This window comes from Euleptes europaea, chromosome 8 (genome assembly GCF_029931775.1).
Source record: "Euleptes europaea isolate rEulEur1 chromosome 8, rEulEur1.hap1, whole genome shotgun sequence".
NCBI lineage: Eukaryota > Metazoa > Chordata > Lepidosauria > Squamata > Sphaerodactylidae > Euleptes > Euleptes europaea.
The window spans coordinates 4,934,681-4,951,483 of NC_079319.1; the positions used below are offsets into that span (position 1 = coordinate 4,934,681).

General features: G+C 48.4%; 1 protein-coding gene and 1 non-coding gene across 2 annotated transcripts in view; one reads left to right on the top strand and one right to left on the bottom strand.

The window, feature by feature from the left end:
- Nucleotides 1–16,803, top strand: part of TSNARE1 (t-SNARE domain containing 1) — a 245,453-nt gene that overhangs the window by 208,647 nt on the left and 20,003 nt on the right. The window lies entirely within an intron of this gene.
- TRNAP-GGG (transfer RNA proline (anticodon GGG)) lies at nucleotides 2,215–2,286 on the bottom strand. Its single transcript has one exon. It is a non-coding gene; the product is annotated as a tRNA-Pro (tRNA).

A 16,803-nucleotide genomic window follows, 5' to 3' on the forward strand; every position in this document is an offset into this window, starting at 1 on the left:
TTCTTATGTTCTTATGTGTGTGTGTGTGTGTGCTATCAAGTCACAGCTGACTTATGACAACCCCGTAGAGCGGGGGTGTCAAACATATGGCCCAGGCCCCAAATCCAGCCCCTTGAGAGCTCTTATCTGGCCTGGGTGCCAGCTGGGGCAGCCTCCCCCTGCCCCCCAGTCCCGATCTGGGCTGACGAGGTCTGGCCTGGCCTGACCAATTAACATTTATATCATATCCGGCCCTCGTAACAAATGAGTTTGAAACCCCTGCTATACAGCTTTCAAGGCAAGAGCTATTTGGAGGTGGTTTGCCATTGCCTGTCTCTGTGTCATGGCCCTGCTGTTCCTTAGAGGCAGCCCATCTAAATGCTAACCAGGGCTGACCCTGCTTAGCTTCTGAGATCTGACAAGATTAGGCTAGCTTGGGGCTATCCAGGGCCCACCCCCAAACCTCTGTGAATTTTCCAAACTGTAGTTGGCAGCTCTAGCATGCACCGAGATTGACGATCAAAGCTAGAGTTATCCTGGTTTAAAAGGCCCTCAAGTTTTTTTCTGGTAGGGTTGCCAACCTCCAGGTACTTGCTGGAGATCTCCTGCTATTACAACTGATCTCCAGCCGACAGAGAAGAAGAGTTGGTTTTTATATGCCAGCTTTCTCTACCACTTCAGGGAGAATCAAACCAGCTTACAATCACCTTCCCTTCCCCTCCCCACAACAGACACCCTGTGAGGTAGGTGGGGCTGAGAGAGTGTGTAGCCCAAGGTCACCCAGTTGGCTTCATATGTAGGAGTGGGGAATCAAACCCAGTTCTCCAGAGTCCACCGCTCCAACCTGGCACTCTTAACCACTACACCAAGCTGGCATTCACCTGCAGAAAATGGCAGCTTTGGCAATTGGACTCTATGGACTATCAACCTTAAAATCTGCAACTTTTTATATTTTGGAAAAAAAGTCAGGATATCGAGATGGAAGCTAATCTGCAATGTTTGATTTTAAAAGACTGTTTTAGAAATATATACATCAAGAAATGCCTTCCCCATCTACATGTTGGTATCAAGAGATTATCCATTTAATTGAGCCAGACACCTGGCGGCTGAATTGAGGTCACCAACCAAACCAGGTGGCAAACGCTTCATCCGGCATATAAGGGCGCAGCCGAATTAGAACGAAGTAAATCCTGAGTCTGGCCGCAAAATGTGTGGAAAATGGAACTAAATTAAGTTGCCTCAACCCTTTCGCCAGCCCAAACTGATATAAATTGGTTTCATTAAAAATCCCTAACATATTTTAAAGGGGCAGTCCTAACCGATTACATTCTGCGCGGTGGCTGAAAGCTACTAGCTCCGTGGCATTTTACGTAGAAAATGAACAAGGGACAAATAGAATTTTATTGCTTTCTAAATGAAAAGCCAGGGAACTCTGAGAATAAAATTGATTTTCACATCCCGAAAAGAAAGTTCTCCCCCCGCTTATCTCCAGTTGTCAGTGTCTCTTTTTCCTTTTGTCTGTCGTTTTGTACTTAGTTTGCAAAGAAGACATGCCGTTTTCATTCAAGTTCCAAATTGCACTCATCTTTTTGGAGTGCATTGCCACCCTATTGACACATTGTGTGTTTGGGGGGGGGGGAGAAGAAGCAAGCCAAGTAGGGTTGCCAACCTCCAGGTGAGACCTGGAGATAAGATTGCCGACCTCCAGGCGGTGGCTGGAGATCTCCTGGGATTACAACTGATCTCCAGGAAACGGAGATCAGTTCACCTGCTTCAGAAGGTAGACTATATGGGATTATACCCATTGAAGCTACTCCCCTCCCCAAACGCCGCCCTCCACAGGCTCCACCCCCAAAATCTCCAGGTATTTCCCAACCTGGAGCTGGCAAACCTTCCTGGAGATCTCCCAGAATGGCAATTGATCTCCTGAGATCAGTTCCCCTGGAGGAAATGGCTGCTATGGAGGGTGGCCTCTATGGCATTACATCCTTGCTGAGATTCCTCCCCTCCCCAAACTCCACCCTCTCCAAGCTCTTCCCCCAAATCTCCAGGACTTTCCTAACCTGGAGTTGGCAGTGCTAAAGCCAAGGGTTCTCATGAACACATGAATCTGTCTTATACTGAATCAGACCCTTGGTCCATCAAAGTCAGTATTGTCTACTCAGACCAGCAGCTCTCCAGGGTCTCAGGCAGAGGTCTTTCACACCACCTACTTGCCTGGTTCCCCCGGCATCCTGGAGATGCCGGGGGTTGAACCTGGGACCTTCTGCATCCCAAGCAGAGGCTCTACCACTGAGCCACAGCCCCTCCTTTTGTGGAACAAGACAGGATCTGCACTTGAGACACTTGAACAGCTGCATGGGGCAGTACTGTGTACCATTGTCAGGTCCCTCTTGGCAGCCAGCAGGGAGCGGGAGGACTTACCGGTGGCAAGGGGAGGCCTAGGTAAAACCATGGATATTTTCCCCAAGTCCCAGAGCATCCCTCCTTGCTTGAGGTGACAAACCATGTTGAACTGGCCCTCTTATGAGACGGGTGCTAGGAAATGGACTCGAGATGATTTGGATGTTGGGTTCTCTCCCTTTTGGGAAATGGTTGGGGCCCTGCTCAACTGGACCCATCCCAGCGTCCGGTACTGTGCAAATGGCCACATTTTTTTTTTATCCAGGTTAGGGTTGCCAGCTCCGAGCTGGGAAATACCTGGAGATTTTGGTGGTGGGGCCTGAGGAGGGCGGGGTTCAGGGAGGGGACTTCAATGCCATAGAGTCCAGTAGCCAAAGCAGCCATTTTCTCCGGGTGAACTGATCTCTATCGGCTGGAGATCAGCTGTAATAGCAGGAGATCTCCAGCTCGTGCCTGGAGGTTGGCAACCTTAACCCAGGTAGAGGCTGTCAAGGGGAGGGAAGGAGGGAAAGCTGGAAACTAAGGGGGGGCAGATAAAGGTACTTTGGCAGGTGTGTGGGAAGGAGAGAAGGAAGCTGGAAAAAGGGAGAGGCTATGGGGGTGTAGAGGAGAGAAAGTATAGGTAGTGGGGGAGAGGAAATGAGAGCCCCACACACAAATCCTTGTGGGTCCCCCACTTATCAATATCTCTAATGCTCAACATGGCCAAATTGGTGGATGCTTAAATCCATAGACTTGAGCTGTGAACAGACAAGACAGATCTTTCTACAATCCTAACAGCCCATTCCTGAGCTGAGGCGCTCCCCGTATTCTGTAAAACCAAAAAAAAGCCGTTTCGCGGCTATTCCATAGGGCCGTGTTGGCAAACCTATGGCACGCGTGCCGGATTTGGCACGCCAAGCCCTCTCTGTGGGCACGCGCGGGTAAGTTGAGCAGCCGTCGCATCTGCCTTCCCTGGACTCCCCGCCGCCCAGCTTAGCAGCTTTGAACAAACATTAATTGTTCAAAAGCATGCCAAATGCAAACTTTTACCTTTCAATAAAAAGTTGTTTGTATCATTGAAAGCTCTGTTATTGTGCTTTTCTTTTAAGGCAAAAGTTGTTAATGTATGTGTTGTTTTTTCTAAACTAAAACCTCAGTATTCAGGTTAAATTGCCGCGTTGGCACTTTGCGATAAATAAGTGGGTTTTGGGTTGCAGTTTGGGCACTCGGTCTCTAAAAGGTTCACCATCACTGCCATAGGGAATAGCGAGGGTGTGCCTGCTAAAAAGTAGGTGCAGCACCGCCATTCCCGGCACCTGCGAAAGTGGCCGAAAGGGGAAAGGGAGCAGCCAAACCGGTGGTTCCTCCCCCCGCCCCGGCCTGCCCCCCTGCGCCAGCATGGCCTCTCCACACTGTTGCCAGCGCCACGGAGAGGCCGCGCAAGCGGAGGGGGGAGGCGTGGTCCTGCGGTGCTCGGCCACGGCGGCTAGCGTACGTGTAATGGCGCAATTACACGTACTTACGCTGGCGGCAAGGTCACGCCGCCTCCTAAAGAGTTTCGGCCCAATTCTCAGGAATGGGCTGTAAGAATAGCCCCAGTGGAGTATAATGCCATAGAGTCCACCTTCCAAAGCAGCCATTTTCTCCAGGTGAACTGATCTCTGTTGCCCGGAGACCAGTTGTAATAGTGGAAGATCTCCAGCCACCACCTGAAGGCTGGAAACACTAGAGGAACCCAGGTTCAAATTTCCAGTCTTCCATGGAAGCTCACTGGGTGATGTTGGTACAAATGCACACACTCAGCCTAAACTACCTTTAGGTAGGGTTGCCAGCTCCCAGTTGGGAAAACGCTGGAGATTTGGACCTGGAGCCTGGGGAGGGTCATGAGAGGGGCCTCATCAGGGTATAACCATCTTCAAGTACTTGAAGGGCTTCATATAGAGGATGGTGCTGAGTTGTTTTCTGTTGCCCCAGAAGGTCGGACCAGAACCAATGGATTGCAGTTAAATCAGAAGAGTTTTCCTCTAGACATTAGGAAGAACTTTCTAACAGTTAGAGCGGTTCCTCAGTGGAACAGGCTTCCTCAGGAGGTGGTAAATGCTCCTTCCCTGGAGGTTTTTAAGCAGAGGCTAGATGGCCATCTGTCAGGAAGACTGATTCTGTGACCTTAAGCAGATGCTGAGAGGAAGGACATCTTCTGGGCATGGAGTAGGGGGTCACTAGGGGTGTGGGAGGGGAGGTAGTTGTGAATTTCCTGCATTGTGCAGGGGGTTGGACTAGATGACCCTAGTGGTCCCTTCCAACTCTAAGATTCTATGATTCTAAAGTGTTTTTTTTTTTAAGGCATTTTGTACATGGCCAAAGTGAGCATGTTTAAAATGCCTTTCTGTTTTTGTTTTTGTTTTAAATATTCAGTCGTGTCTTTTCTTTGAAATGGAACCAGATCCACGAGTTGTCTTACAGAAAAACATAAACGAATGACTACAGAGCCCTTATAATTCGATCGGGGGGTAGAGTTCCTTAGGGCTTCTCTTTGTCTTTTAACTCCTCGACCGTGTTAAGAAAGAAGCTTCTTCTGTTCAGGAATCTATCCATCGATTTTCCTAGGCTGGACAAAGACCCCCATCAAGATAGCCTCCAAAATTCTATTCAGACTCCGGCAACCACAAGTCTGCAACAAGCTATACGTATTATTCCTTCTCACACAACTCTTTTTTTTTTTAATGGTAACGACCGATGAAGTTGCATGCAGTCATGATGAAATCATTTGTGTCAGCTTGAAGCCAATTCTGTCAAGGGAAGGCGCAGAAAGAGCAATTGTTAGGAGAGAATCCGGCGAATCAAATATTCAGCAGTGACATTTCAGATCCAAGTTGCAAGAATTGCTCAAGTTCTTCGATTGATTGATTGGTTGGTTGGTTCAGTGGTCGGCAAACTAATTAGTCAAAAGAGCCAAATATCAACAGTACAACGATTGAGATTTCTTTCGAGAGCCAAATTTCTTAAACTTATATAGGTAGGTACACTGTTTATTAACTTAATAAACTTTAATTAAAGTTTTAAGTCTTAATTAAACTGTAGGTACACTGAATAAAACTTGATATCATACTTAATAGTGATCTTATTTATTGATAAAAATTAAATTGTAAGTCCCTGCCATTTCCCCCTCCCCGTCCGGAGTCCTCGTCTGGAGGCCTGGTGTACCGCCATAAAAGCCTATTGGTAGACCTGGCCTCCAGCTGAGTCCCATTGGGAGGCCAGGTCTACCCATTGGCTTTCTTGGCAGTAGACCTGGCCTCCGGAGGCCCATAGAAGCCAATTGGTAGACCTGGCCTCTGAAGGGGGACTTTTTCCCCTCCTCAAAGTCCAGGTCTATTGCCAAGAAAGCCAGTGGGTAGACATGGCCTCCCAATGGGACTCAACCGGAGGCCAGGTCTACCAAAGAAAGCCCGCCCCGCCCAACAGCTGATAGGCGGGCAGGGGGGCCAGGAACTGCCGAGCCGCCCGCCCAGCAATCGCGCGGCTAGAGGGGAGGGCAGGCTTTAGCCTCCCAACCATTGAGGGAAAGGGAAAGGGGGACCGGCCATTCTCCACGGCGGGGGGGGGGGGAGAGACAGCACGCCCGCTCTCTCTCTCAGGCGCGCCGGCTCCGCAGCCCGGCTGCAGGCGCGAGCAGGCGCAAGAGCAGGGGCTCCAAGTTCAGAGAGCCGCACTCAACAGGCCAAAGAGCCGCATGCGGCTCTGGAGCTGCAGTTTTGAGACCCCTGGGTTGGTTGGTTGGTTGGTTGATTGAAAATATTTATATCCTGCCACCTCCTGGGGTTGAGGTGGCTTAGAATTGTAATTAAAAATGCAGCCTCTCATATTAGGAAAAAGTTATGCTATAAATAGGGTTCCCAACCTCCAGGTGGTGGCTGGAGATCTCTTGCTATTACAACTGATCTCCAGCCAATAGAGACCAGTTCATCTGGAGAAAAAGGCCGCTTAGGCAATTGGAGTCTATGGCATTGAAGCCCCTCCCCAAACCCCGCCCTTCTCAGACTCTGCCCCAAAAACCTTCCACCGGTAGAGAAGAGGGACCTGGCAACCCTCGCTATAAACAGGCAAACATTCTAAGGGAGTGGGGGATTCAGGCCTCAGTCCGGCTGCTCTGTGCTCTAAAAATCCTTCCTAAGCAGAAAGGTCTTGGAGTTTGGTAAATAATCCATTGTAGGGTTGCCAATCTCCAGGTGGGAGATCTCCCAGAATTACAACCGATCTCTGGGCTACAGAGATCTGTTCTCCTGGAGAAAATGGCTGCTTTGGAGGGGTGAGAGAGAAAGTAAAACCAACACGGTGTTATTTTATTATGTCATTTTAATCTGCACGGCCAATCAAATCTCCGGTGGTCAATCAGAAGCTTTGCTGGGCAAAAAACCCTTTTGGCCTGACCCACTTTCTAAAAACCCTTGGCGGGCAGCAGGGAAGTTGTCTGTGGGAACCACGGCACCCACGCTGGAGACCCCGGTGGGCGGAATGCAGCTTCCCTTCCTCCTCTTGACCGTTCCCCTTCTCCATTGTCCGGACTTGACGGGCTGCACTCCCCTCTTCCAGCCAGCGCTCCTGCCTCCCACCTTCCTCTGTCAGCCTCATTTGGTGGGACTGCTGCAGATCTCTGTCCTGTTTGTTCAGTCCCGAGATCCTTAAATTGCCTTCTCAAGAGAGCGGCTCGGGTGGCATCAAAAGAGGAGACGGCAAGGGAGCGGGTGAATGGTGAGAGCCTCAGAACGGCTGCTTTAACTGAGCTCCAGCTGGAGATGATTATGTTTGTTTTTCCTTCAATGTCTCTCATTTCCTTGCATTTCGGCTAATTCCTGATGTGGCGGGTGCATTTTTGAGGGACTGGGCTGAGAACGTTGCAGGAACTTGATACGCCAGCCGCTCCTGGAGACACCTGTCAAAGACTGGAGGGAACTGTGCAGCAGCTGTTTTTCTGTGGTTTATTTTTGTTACGGAGATTGTCAGGATTTGGCTTACGGTCTCAGGATTTCAACATGCCCCTTGGGATAGAATCATAGAATCCTAGAGTTGGAAGGGACCACCGGGTCATCTGGTACCCCCTGCACAATGCAGGGAATTCACAACTACCTCCCCCCATCCCCAGTGACCCCTACTCCATGCCCAGAAGATGCCCCCCCCAAAAAAAACCTCCAGGATCCCTGGCCAATCTAGCCTGGAGGAAAATTGCTTCCTGACCCCAAAGTGGTGACAGGCATTACCCTGGGCATGTAAGAAAGGACCACGAGAGCCAGCCACTTGACGCAACCCTTCCTGCCCTCCCTCTCATGATCTGCCTAAGTTTGCAGAATCAGCATTGCTGACAGATGGCCATCTAGCCTCTGCTTAAAAACCTCCAAAGAGGGAGAGGCCACCACCTGAAGAGTTACTATCTTGCTGGATCGGGGGAATGCAGTTGACATAGTTTATCTTGATTTCAGTAAGGCTTTTGATAAGGTTCCTCATAATATTCTTGTTGACAAATTGGGAAAATGTGATTTAGATCCTATTACTGTTAGGTGGATCTGTAACGGGTTGACAGATCACACCCAAAGAGTGCTTGTTAATGGTTCCTCATCCATTTGGAAAGAAGTGACTAGTGGAGTGCCTCAGAGATCTGTTTTGGGCCCTGTGTTGTTCAACATCTTTAGAAATGATTTGGATGAAGGAATAGAGGAGATACTTATTAAATTTGCAGATGATACTAAATTGGGAGGGGTAGCAGATACGGTAAAAGGCAGAGCCAGGATACAGGATGATCTTGACAGGCTGGAGAACTGGGCTAAAACTAATAAAATGCATTTCAACAGAGATAAATGTAAAGTTCTGCATTTAGGTAGGAAAAATCAAATGCATAATTATAGGATGGGGGAGACTCTTCTTCTTGGTCCATCATGGTCAGTATTGTTTACCCAGACTGGCATCAACTCTCCAGGGTCTCAGGCAGAGTCACGTCACCGACTACCAGATCATTTTATGTGGAAATGCCAGGGATTGAACCTGGGGCCTTCTGCATGCCAAGCAGATGCTCTACCACTGTGTCATGGCCCCCTCCCCACATATGAAGCTGCCTTGTATTGACGCAGATCCTGGGTCCATCAAGGTCAGTCTTGTCTACTCAGACGGGCAGTGGCTCTACCGGGTCTCAAGCAGAGGTCTTTCTCATCGCCTCCTACCTGATCCTTTTAACTGACGATGCTGGGGATTGAACCAGGGACCTTCTGCATGCCAGACAGATGCTCTACCACCGAGCCACAGCCCCTTCCTGTGGCTGTGCTTTCACCGTTGTTGATCATGATGTCCTATTCCCCCTGAGTTTTGCACCTTGCTTCTTCCTCTTTGAATTCCCAATGCACATCAAGAAAGAAAGAAAGTCTAGCTTAACTTTCTCCATGGGAAGGTCGAAGGAGAGGGAGCCGGAGCTGGCAGCGCATCAATCCCACCTCGCCGCCCAGCCTGCTCCACTCTCGGCTTTCCGTAATGAATACATTTCTTGCATAGTTGCCCGCTTCTGCCGGCGTCGGCGTCCGATGATTAATCTGCCTTGTCTTTTATAAACAAACCTAATGCAAAGCCAATAAACGCAAGCCCCGTCCCTTTATTGCCAGCTCTCGTACCTCAGGATTGTTTGGATGTGTGTGTGTGTGTGTGTGTGTGTGTAAGGGAAAAGAGATGAATGCTCGCTCAAGCTTGCGGGATACAGCCCAGAATGAATTTACGAGGAGAATAACATACAGCGGGGTGAAACGCTGCCTCGGTTTTCGTGTATACATTGAATTGTACGGGACTTGCATGTATGTTTACGATAATGTTACAAACTGGCCAGTTTTCCACTGGCGTGGCTGGTTTATCCCCCTTTCAGATGGACGCTAGATGAGGGGGTCCCGCTTCCCGATACAATGGAAGGAATAGAAGAGAGAAAGTTGGTTTGGAACCGTCCATTCCATTTGCAGTCGGTGCCAATGGGGGGAAGCGTTTGCCAGTGCCTCCTCTCACTGTACCCCCCCACTTCAACCCCCTTGGTGTTCCTAACGGTCCATGGGGATCCAATATGAACATCATAGAAAACCACAATGGGAAGCCGGAAGGCTTTGTGGTTCTATTGTCTGTGAGAGAGACTATGATGACTAATGCAGGCAATCATAAATTCTGATATCGAGATAGATGCTGGAGACAGAAACCCTGATTTGGTCAGAGAGCCACGCTCAGTCCAAAAGCTATCTATCCACGTGCCATTGGGTGTCAAGAGAGGTGTAGTGAGCCAGCGTGGTGTAGTGGTTAAGAGAGGTGGTTTGGAGCGGTGGAGTCTGATCTGGAGAACCGGGTTTGATTCCTCACTCCTCCACATGAGCGGCGGAGGCGAATCTGGGGAACTGGATTTCTTTCCCCACTCCTACACATGAAGCCAGCTGGGTGACCTTGGGCTAGTCCCTGTTCTCTTAGATCTTTCTCAGCCCCACCTGCCTCACAGGGTGTCTGTTGTGGGGAGGGGAAGGGAAGGTGATTGTAAGCCGGTTTGATTCTTCCTTAAGTGATAAAGTCGGCATATAAAAAAAAACAACTCTTCTTCTTCCTCCTCGCTCCTCTACATGAGTGGTGGCGGCTAATCTGGTAAACTGGATTTCTTTCCCCACTCCTACACATGGAGCCAGCTGGGTGACCTTGGGCTACTCACACACTCTCTCAGCCCCACCTACCTCACAGGGTGTCTGTTGTGGGGAGGGGAAGGGAAGGTGATTGTAATCCAGTTTGATTCTTCCTTAAGTGGTAGAGAAAGTCGGCATACAAAAACCAACTCTTCTTCTTCTTCTTCTTCTTCTGGTTACAGCAACCCTCTACAGATGTCATAAGGTGTGTTGAAGTAGGAGACAGTACAGGAGACGGGCACAGGCATGTTGAGTCCAATCCATGTTTGGGCATGTTAGCAAAAGCAGCTCTCCCGATCATGGAGATGTGCACAGGTCCCGCACATTTAGACTCCGTGTTCTCAAGTTGACTCCCACACATAGGTGGGGACATGGCTGGCATGCTTTGCCTGCCCTCCCTCTACACATGTTGATTTCAATGTCAGATTAGTCTCAGAAGGGAAGCTTCATCTGTCTGCAGCAGAAGAGCTAGATTCGAGACCAGTTGCACCTTAGAGACCAATGAGATTTGCAGGGAATAAGCTTCCCAGACTCAAAGCTCCCTTCGTCAGATACAAGTCTGACGAAGGAACCTTTGACTCTCAAAAGCTTGGCCCCCAAAATCCCGTTGGTCTCTGAGATGGTGCTAAAGTCGGATCCTGCTCTTCAATGTCAGATTAGAATCTGGGAGATTTGGGTTCAGATTCTCGTTCTGCCATACCTCGGGCCAGTTAACCTCTCTCGGCTAAGGCTTCCTCGCAGGGACGTTGTGAGGAAAGAAGGGAGGACTTTTTTCTGGAGCTCTTTGGAGGGAGAGCTCTTTGGTGGGGGAGAGAAATGTGCTAGCTAGATAGCTTTAAAATAAAACAGTGGAACAAGAAAAAAAAATAGCCTCGTACTTGGTTTTATTCTGGAATGGGGCCCATAAAAAAGCTGCGTGTTTTGAAATATTCAGTCTGTCTTTGAAGAGGCAGATGAGATGGCGGCATTGTTTATCCCATCTTCTCGTTTATGCCGTCTTGAGCCATTTTCTAGCTTCTGTAATCTTGTGCCTTTTTATCACATCTGCGCTTTTCTTCTGCTTTTAAATATTGTTATTCTGCGGCTTGTTAGATTTTCAGTGGTTGTGGTCTGCAGCCGGAATGAGGGTCATTAAGTGGACGGCTCTGGAGCACTAATTCAGCCCACCTAACATAATTTTTAAAAAATCTTTAAAAGTACCTGCACGCATGGACCGACCTTGCCTAGCTTCCAAGACCTGATGAGATCGGGCTTTAACATGCCGCCTTCCCTCGCCCTGTGGCCCTGGAAGCCATTACGGTGTAGTGGTTAAGAGCAGTGGTTTGGAGTGGTGGACTCTGATCTGGAGAACCAGGTTTGGTTCCCCACTCCTCCACATGAGCGGCGGAGGATAATCTGGTGAACCGGGTTGGTTTCCCCTCTCCTCCACACGAAGCCAGCTGGATGACCTTGGGCCAGTCACAATCTCTCAGCCTCACCTATCTAGAATCATAGAGTTGGAAGGGACCACCAGTCTAGTCCAACCCCCTGCACAATGCAGGAAATTCCAAACTACCCCCCACACCCCCAGTGACCCTACTCCATGCCCAGAAGATGGCCAAGATGCTCTCCCTCTCATGATCTGCCTAAAGTCACAGAATCAGCATTGCTGACAGATGGCCATCTAGCCTCTGCTTGAAAACCTCCAGGGAAGGAGAGCTCACCACCTCCCGAGGAAGCCTGTCTGTTGTGGGGAGGGGAAGGGAAGGTGATTGTAAGCTGCTTTGAGTCTCCTTAAAGGTAGAGAAAATGGACATATAAAAACCAATTCTTCTTCATCATTAAAACAACTTCTAAAAGAGTTGAAAGACATACAAAACAGTTAAAATACATAGAAAACCTAAAAACATGGGTTAGGAAGGTGGGATCATTCAGGGAACGACAAATGAAACAAAAGCCGTCTACACCTGCTGGTGGAAGATGGCAACAGAAGGAGACAGACGAATCTCCCTGGGGAGGAAGGTGCAGAGCTTTGGAGCCATGACCGAGAAGGCCCTCTCCTGGCTTGCCAACCGCCTAATCTCAGAAGCTTTGGTTCCCAGAGTCTGGTATACTGCTTCTTATGGTGAAGGTTCTATTTAACTCTCTTGACTAATCACCATCGATAGGCCACTGACCAATCCATTAACAGATCTGACCTAGCATGGTAGTTCTTATATAAAAGCCCTTGCTGGGAAGCTGGCAGTAATGCCAGGATTAGCAACGCGTTTAGCTGAAACTGCTTATCATGCAATGCATTTCAGGGCTATCTTTGGGAACGCTAATGCTTGTAATATGCTTTTGGAAACGGTGTGGCGTGTGATCCCTTTAGTGTATCCGCACTTCTGTGTTACAGCAAGCCTGTGGGCTGTGGACAAGAGCTGAGCTGGAAGCATTTGCTGAATAATTTGATTTCTTTTTCTCTCCCCACCGCTCCCCAAAACGTCTAAAAATATATATATTGAGTCACCGAAATTCTGCATTTCTGAGCAAAATAGCTTTTGAGGCAAAGAGTGACAGAGGAGAAACCAGGAGAGAGAAAGTTTACATAAAGCATAAGCAAGAACATTTCAAATAAGCTGTATCTATCAGCAATTAGTATTTATTCATTCATTCTCCAGGGAGCCAGGCTCAGGGCAGCTGACATCACACACACACACACACACACACAAAGTTTAAAAACATAATTAAAATCATAAAACTAAACTAATTCATACTATATACAAATGGCACCTTAATCAACTATTTCACCTTAGCATCTTTTTAATTATTATTATTTATTTTTTTAAGGAAAATACTTTCAGAAGAGAAAGGCCCACATCAGTGCAAACATGGAGGATAGAGATGGGCAGCCCATTCCTGAGCTCTGGGGCCAAAAGAGCTGAGGAGGTGTGCCAGTGGCTGCGCCGGCGTCCTCACTGCTTGCGCCACCGAGAGAGGCAGGGACGTCGGCGGTGGGGTGCTCACACCAGCTTCCCTGCGCTGGTGTGGCAGCCTGGCCCTGGGACGCTGGCCTGGCCTCCTGCTGGCGTCCCACTGGCCCAAATCCTCATGCCATCGTCCCAGAGGAGGGCATTCCCGGGGCGTTCCTTTCAGGCCGGGAATGCCCCCTCCAACAACAGCGTTGCCGCACCAGGTTTTTCCTGGCACAGCTTCGTTGTTTTCAATGGGGGAAATGCCCCATTTTCAGAAAAAAAATTAAAGGCTTTTTAAAGCCTTTCAGCATCTGGAGGAATGGCTTTGGAGGTGCCGTGACGGTGCCTCGGCCACACCGTCCGCGGCCGCCAAAAGGCTCAGGAATTAGCTGTCAGTGGTAAGGCATTAGGACCCGAGGGAGATGGGCAGGGTCCTAGTGCAGAACCTCGGAGTGAGAGATGAAAGGATAATGTGTGTCTGTGTAAAATTAAAACAATTAAATAAAGCATGTAAACACATATACCCAGAGATGCACAAACGGGGTGGAGGGACAATGAGAATAAGTGAGGGAACATGAAACAAACAACTACAAAGAAGTCCTTCCAATAAAAGAGAGAGACAGACGAACCTCCAGAGTTACGGTGCCATTACCGAGAAGACCCTTTCTCGGGTGGCCGCCTGTCTAGCTTCAGATAGAAGAATAAGAAGAGTTGGTTTTTATACCCTGATTTTCTCTACCTTTAAGGAGTCTCAAAGCGGCTTACAGTCTTTTCCCCTTCCCCTCCCCACAACAGACACCCTGTGAGGTAGGTGGGGCTAAGAGAGCTCTAAGAGAGCTGTGACTAGCCCAAGGTCGCCCAGCTGGCTTCGTGTGGAGGAGCGGGGAAACCAACCCGGTTCACCCGATCAGACTCTACTGTCTGCATTCTCATATTTTTTTAGCACCATTTTGCATCCGTCTCCGCGGCTCTCTTTAGAAGTGAGCGTTGGTCCGTCTTCCCAGTCTCATTTCTCTCAGATACAGCTCTCTGCGCTTCCCTCCTCCTCGCTAGCTAATTTTGCCTTTTAATTTGTGATTATTTAAATCCCTAACTGTAAGATATAAGTCTCTGCCGTTCCGCAGCCGCAGTCGGGACTGAACGGCTCCGTTTGAAATGAACCATTGTGGAAGGTGGACGGTTTGTCATGTGAAACTAATGTTAATGGGCAGTTTACATCTGGTTTGTCTCCGGCGCTGGGGAGAAAGGAAAAAAGTCTGCATTATTAAACTCCTCGTTTTATTAAGATTAAGTGCCGTGTTTGTTTACCTCGCTGGGGAAATGCTGAAAGATTATATTTTCTCTCTCCCTCGCTCATGCACATGCACACGCAAAGATAGATCAGCATGTGCACAATGTATATACCAAATCACACAAATATAAATTCTCTAACAGTGTAATAATATCCCTAATAAGACCTGAGAGCTCTGCTGAGTTCACAGTGTAAAGGCATGCAGGAGCACACTAGCATTTTTTTTTTGGGTGGGGGGGAAACAAGCAGAACACTTTGTGCGTAGGAAAAGGGACAACGCCTATCAGCTGTAACAGGGTAAATTAGTAGTTACTCCAAGCTGCGATCTTCGGTTTATATCCCACACACAACACAGGGTGTGTGTGAACGCAGCTTATCGCCTGTTCTCCGCCAACTGATTTGTTGTGCAGCTGACTAGTCCTCATAGAGGCAGCTAACCTGTGTCAGGACTGTACCATGCGGGGCTCGTGTGATGGATTGCTTCTCTGTACAAAAGGCACTGCCTGCCAATAGAAAATGAGGATGCCAGGCAAAAGCTGGGACAGAAGGAGCCTCCTACCTTACGTTGCATTTTCTATTTGCAGGAAATGTTTGTCTGTATTAGATTTAAATCCCCCTTCTTTCTTTGGGGAACTCAAGACCATGACTCAGGATTCTCCAGAGATCTGGGCTTACGAGTCATAATGGTTAAAGTGCTAGACTAGGACTATGGGGGGGGGACCTGGGTTCAAATCTCCATGCAGCTATAAACCTTACTGGCAGACCTTAGGATTCTCTCTCTCTCTCTCTCTCTCTCTCTCTCTCTCTCTCTCTCTCTCTCTCTCTCTCTCTCTCTCTCTCTCTCCCCCCCCCCCTCAGTCAAACCTACCTCACAGGGTTGTGAGAGAGCCAGTGTGATGTAGTGGTTAGGAGCAGTGGACTCCAACCTGGAGAACCAGGTTTGATTCCCCACTCTTCCACATGAGCGACCGGTGCTAATGTGGTGAACCGGGTTGGTGTCCCCACTCCTCCACATGAAGCCAGGTGGGTGACCTTGGGCAAGTCCCAGTTCTCTCTGAACTCTCTCAGCCTCACCTACTTCACAGGGTGTCTGTTGTGGGGAGGGGAAGGGAAGGCGATTGTAAGCCAGTTTTTGTCTCCTTAAAGATAGAGAAAACGGCTATAAAAACCAACTCTTCTTCTTCTTCTTCGCTGTGGCTTAGTGGTAGAGCATCTGCTTGGCATGCAGAAGGTCCCAGGTTGAATCCCCAGCATCACCAGTTAAAGGGACCAGGCAAGTAGGTGATGTGAAAGACCCCTGCCTGAGACCCTGGACAGCCGCTGCCGGTCTGAGTAGACAATACTGACTTTGATGGACCAGGGGTCTGATTCCATATAAGGGCACTTCATGTGTACTCAAGAAATACTTCCCATTTTTCATAAAAATCGGAGGTTGATCTGTTATTCACTAAAGACGTTAACGTAGCCATAGTTGCATATTCTGCTACTTTGTCCAATCAGCTACATCCGGGTAGTCTTCTGCTTTAGGGCTGGGGCTGTGGCTCAGTGGAAGAGCCTCTTCTTGGCAGGAAGATGGTTCCAGGTTCGATTCCCAGCATCTCCAGTTAAAAGGACCAGGCGGTAGGTGATGTGAAAAATCCCTGCCTGAGACCCTGGAGAGCTGCTGCCAGTCTGAGCAGACAATACTCCTTGTCTGAGTAGACAACCCTCTGCTTCTCTCTTGGTTTGAATCCCCATGGTCCTGGGGTCGCCATGAGTTGGCTGCGACATGATGGCTCACAATTATTATTATTATTATCCCTGGTGTATATTAAATACAGTGTCATGATCAAACCTCTACAGAATTCAGCTCCATTGATCCACCAACTTACTTTAGATAATTCCATACGTATTATGTTTAAAAACCCCATATGGATTGTTAGCTTTTGCCACTAAACTCTTTGCCTTATATTTCACAGCTCAAATAGTCATAAGGGGCACGTTTTCATTAAAGCTTCCAGTTGTATCTCTGTGTTCTCTTCTCTGTGCCCTGAACAATTCTCTCCTTTCTCACCATGCTTAATTATCTTTATGATTCCCCCCCACCTCCATTCAAGCATCAATAGCACTTCTGGTGGAAGAGGTTTTTTTTTGTGGAATGCAACGTTAATATTAAATTATTATTTTATTTTCCCTCCAGGAACTCACACATAAAAGAGGGGCATGAATGGATGGGCACGCTTTGCATTTGGACACGTTTTATGTTTGATTAAATATAAAGTGCTTAATTTATTATTTTTTCCCTGCTTCTTTTCTATTCCTTATTACGGTTTTAGTAGAGCAAAAGGAGCTCCCTGCTATGTCTGACTAATTTCAGTAGTGCTGAATGTCCACGGGGGGATGACTAAGCGTGCCAAAGTTAGAAAGCAAGAGGATCTCGCCACCTTTTATTGGCTCTCAGCATCAACGAGGGAGAAATGAAGCTGTTGGGCTCACAGAGATGGCAGCGATAATGCTGATGGTTTACTAAAAACGTCTCTTGTTACGATGACGG